Source organism: Sinocyclocheilus grahami, unplaced genomic scaffold (assembly GCF_001515645.1).
Source record: "Sinocyclocheilus grahami isolate Dianchi unplaced genomic scaffold, SAMN03320097.WGS_v1.1 scaffold1789.1, whole genome shotgun sequence".
Lineage (NCBI taxonomy): Eukaryota > Metazoa > Chordata > Actinopteri > Cypriniformes > Cyprinidae > Sinocyclocheilus > Sinocyclocheilus grahami.
In genome coordinates this window covers 81,695-86,128 of record NW_015506968.1, presented here as the reverse complement: position 1 = coordinate 86,128, position 4,434 = coordinate 81,695, and the positions used below count along the sequence as shown (strand labels likewise).

General features: G+C 36.3%; 1 protein-coding gene across 1 annotated transcript in view; it reads left to right on the top strand.

Annotated features, from left to right (window-relative positions):
• Positions 1–2,739, top strand: part of LOC107572665 (ubiquitin carboxyl-terminal hydrolase 36-like) — a 24,635-nt gene extending 21,896 nt beyond the window's left edge. Inside the window, exon 16 of the mRNA XM_016259098.1 lies at positions 1,097–2,739. The gene's annotated coding sequence lies outside the window, so the exon portion shown is untranslated. The remainder of the gene's footprint in view (positions 1–1,096) is intronic.
• Positions 2,740–4,434: the final 1,695 nt, after the last annotated feature.

The following is a 4,434-nucleotide window of genomic DNA, read 5'->3' as shown; positions in this document are numbered from 1 at the left end:
AAATTAAAAACGTGGACAAACCATTCACTCTTGTTCAATGCGAATGCCGTATGCTGGAATATGAGCATTTATTCCGTCATCAACCGGGTGCTGATAGCGTGTTGATATCTGTGTTTAAGCTAAACTCATTTAAGCTTTAAACATTTAAGAGCCAGAGGACGTGAACGCGCGCTCGCAGTGAGAAGATTTGTGCGTCCGAATCGGGCAAACCCGTGCCTTGGAACGCACGCAAATATTAAGCTCTCTCTCTGAAGTATTGTTTAAATGGACAAATTCACACAAAAATTGTCAAAATGCCCGTCTTGGTAAGTATCCTATAGCAGACATAGCCGGCTGAACGTACTGGATCAGTGCATTCTCTTAAAGTGACAGCACTTTCTTAATATTAATTGAAAGGCAACAACAAAGAAATCACTCACTGCTCTTGATTGAATAGCTTTTGTAACTTTAATAAAGATTCATGTTTAATTTATACAGTCAAAAATGCAATGCTGTTTTACATTTCATTACATTATTAAATTTATGTACCTAAAAACTAATGTTAGACCTACCTAAAAAAAAAAAAAAAGGTAGACCTACCTAAACTGAAAATCACTCTTTATTTTATTTATATCTTTACTCTGTTGTATTTATTTGTGCTGTTGCTTGTAGTAAGATAGATTCTTCTTATTTTCTTGATTTTTATTTGACAGTATAGATTTTGCCTAAACATAGCACATAGCGAAACGTGACTCTAAAACCGTGATACAAGCCGAACCGTGAGTAAGTTGAACCGTTCCACCCCTAGTTAAGATGGTTTATAATTAAAACGTCTTTATTAAATGACTCTTGAGCAAATGTCCTATCGCAGTTATTAAATAGTTTGTGATACAGTAGCAATGTTTGCATTTTAAAATTCCGTTCACATGCTGCTGTTCGAATGTGAAAATTATTACAAATAAGTGAACATGAAGTATCTTTTTCCTTTACAATTCTGTTTTGTGAAGAACCGTATCCATCAGCTTGAAAGCTTTTTGTTTTATTATTATTTTAATAAATATATTCAAACTTGGATGATGTTTATAACCAGCGGTTTTACTGTCTTGCTTGATCTCAGTCGTGTGCCCTGACCAGACCAGTTGCCTTATTGGATCAGCAGCAGTCGGATCTGTCTGAGGTTCTTCTGAAGAACACAAGAGCGCAGCAGTACTGTGAAATCAAGCCATGAGGCTGAGGTCATCTCCTGAGGCTTTAGTCAACGTCTGAAATCCAAAACACACACCACTAACGGTGCCAATATGATCTTTGGATCATAGGAAAGACGACAAACTGGAGAGTTTGCACCCTGTTAACCTTTAATGATCTGAATTATTCTTATTGTAATACGAACAAATGTTTACCCGGGCCGGTTTTATTTAGGCAGGACTACACAAGATGGCGAGCATTCAGGCTGTGATGGCCGGCGATGAAAACTATTGTCTTTTATTGAGAAGAAAACCCTCAAACTTTCTAAAAACGGGAACATGTAGCCCCTCCCTCCAATGACTCAACAAATATCATTGTTCCCTTTATGCAACTTTTGTTCACTAAATTATTTAGCTTTTTCATATTTGGTCCAGATATTATTAGGCAGTTATTTGCCTGAATGGATCATCTGTTGGAGGAAGTAGTGTTGCCCTGCTGTCTTGCATTGCAATACATTTCTTTCTTGTGATTGTATGCTTTCATGTCTTGCCTGCTTAAATACTAGCCCATCCTCCTCCTCCAACTCAACTCCCCTTTGCGGTCTTTGATTTTGCCATATTTTAAAGGGAAATTAGCCTCTTGTGACAATTTCCACAGTTTCTATAAGATTTCTCCTCGGATTTCCCAAAACGCCACCATTTCCAGTCAGACGACGTGGTCTTTTATGCACAGGGCTGCATACAACAATGCAATACATTTCATCCATGTGAGCTAAAACATGGGCCTTAACACAAACCACTGTGTTTCTGCCAGGAGGGCTGAATTATTTAATAATTGGAGTATCCCTTTGTCTTTGATTTAGCGCGTCTCATCCTGTATCTCTTTCCTACTCTCTATGCAACTACAGCAATCCTTCGGATGCCCTGCGAAGGGGTCATTCCAGGGTAAAACTCAACAAAAGCTGGTCCAAATGTCATCTGTGTGAGCTGTAAACACCCTGTCCATTAGCAGTGCTATTATACATTGGGGCAGAATGATGTACATGCTTATCCACTCAAGAGCCGTCATAGGAGTAAACCAATGTTGAAGCCTTCCTATTTAGGACATTGTACAGTCTACCTTGTGCTCTCTGTGCCATCCTCCAGTCATTCTTGTTGTTACACACCATCCTTTCATGAATCCTTGGGTTTTAGAAAAGTTGCCTTGGTTTAATTTTTAAAAATGAATAGAACATGTTGCAAATTATACTTATTAAAACATGTTAAAATGCACATTGCTAAATGGAAGCCTAATGTATTTAAGGTTTGTGGAATTGTAAATGGGAAATTTTATTAACCAATAGATGCGTGTCTGGAAGACTGCTCTGAGGTCTTGTTCAGGACCCAGACACTATGCGCTCTGTAGGATGTGTCTGTATTCTCTTAGAAAGTCATTTGAAGCTAAAGAACACACGAGTGTCTTTGTCATATTTGAATTGATAGTTCTGTACATAATGCCTTTTCTGAAAACAAGAAGTCATTCAGTATTGCAAATACATAAATGTAGATATACTGGTGCAATAAAGTTGTGATTTTTGTGAAAAGCTATTTTTCTCTATTTTCAATCCAATAGCAGAAAATCTGACTTTGGATCTGTTTCTAATGTAAAAGTATTGTGTTGTTTTGAAAGTTTCAATTGACAAAAAGTCAAATAGTTTGTCACTAGATTATATTAAATGTTTAGCTAGCCTATATCTTACCTTGAACTCCTTGAATCTTTTTTCTTTTCTTTTTTTTTTTTACTTGACTTAAAAATATGGTCTTGAGTCCACATGAGTAAATGTTACTGCTCCTGAATGGAAGTATATCATGGGAGTTTGAGAGTCTCAGAAGCCACACAAATGAGTGATCATTGATAGAACACATGGATAGAACAGCCATGTAGTTCAAACACGAGAGAAATGATTTTTCACACAAGATGCATGTTTGTTATTTGGAAACGGTCAAATGTTCAAGTCTGGAGTTTTTTGTGATCAAGAGTTGAGCTCTACAAAAATGTTCTGCTAACCTATTAATAGTAGTTTTTTTTGTTTTGTTCTGAAAATGGTAATTTAGTCATATTCATTGAGCTAATAACAAATTTAATTGCGGAAATTCCCTCTATATCTTTACTCAATTCATGAAGCAATTTTTGCGCCGATACATTTGATTTATTTCATAATGGTGTAGTAGCTAATGTTTCTACAATGAATTTACTGTGGTACTATGAACTCTTTGTTTCGGTTGCCTCTACAATAACCAGATTCAATATGTAAAACAAATCAATAATGATTAACAGAAACCACAGCATGAACTTCTCAAGATTTATTTAATGGTTTGGGGGAAAAAAACTAATTGTGTCACTATTGTAAGCGTTCCCTCTATTTTTAAAGAAATGAACTTTTGCATGACCTGTCTAGTCATCTGTGCTTACTGGATATTTTTAAACCTTTTTGATTCATAATCATTTGGATCATTTTGTGAACAGGTTCTATAACTTTTCCAGGCTTCGAAATCACAATAATAAAACTGATATTTTAGTAAATTTTGTTTTATCATGACAGCACAAACCCTGCAGGTCATGGGACAACAAAAGTTTACTTTATTTCTGTAAATTATATGTAAAAATGATCCAAACACAGGATATTCATAGACAAGAACAAACAGGGCTTAATGAAAGGTTAATTTAGTTGGGCTCCATTTTTAACTATAATGCTGTAGTTCGCGCATTAAACAGACTCTATGCTGCTAAAATGGTTGATTAGCCAAAATAATTTCTCGTTTGAGCCACTTCAGAGTTGACAAATATCAGCATATATAATCAATAGACAATCTGTATTTTTCTTTTCTACTACCTCTTGCATAAACTGACAGCTGTTAACCACAACAGGTAGTTAAATTTAACAAATGATCCATTTTGGAAGAAATGTTCTAATTACATGCATTTTGCTCACTGCCACACCTCCGAACAATGTTTTATTCTATGAGTCTTTAGGCCACTTGAATGAGTAAAACTCCTCCAACATGAAGCGCAGAGATACGGTTTCTTTCCAGTATGCAGTCTCATGCATGTGGTGTGGATCCTCTTGTGCACGCTCAGGCTTTCTTTGCATGTGAAAATCTTCCCACACTGAAGGCAGGAGAAGGGTTTCTCTCCGCTGTGGATTCTCTGGTGTCTCTTAAGGCTTCCTTTCTGCGTGAAACCCTTTCCACACTGGAAACATAAGAAAGGACTCTCTCCATTGTAGATTTT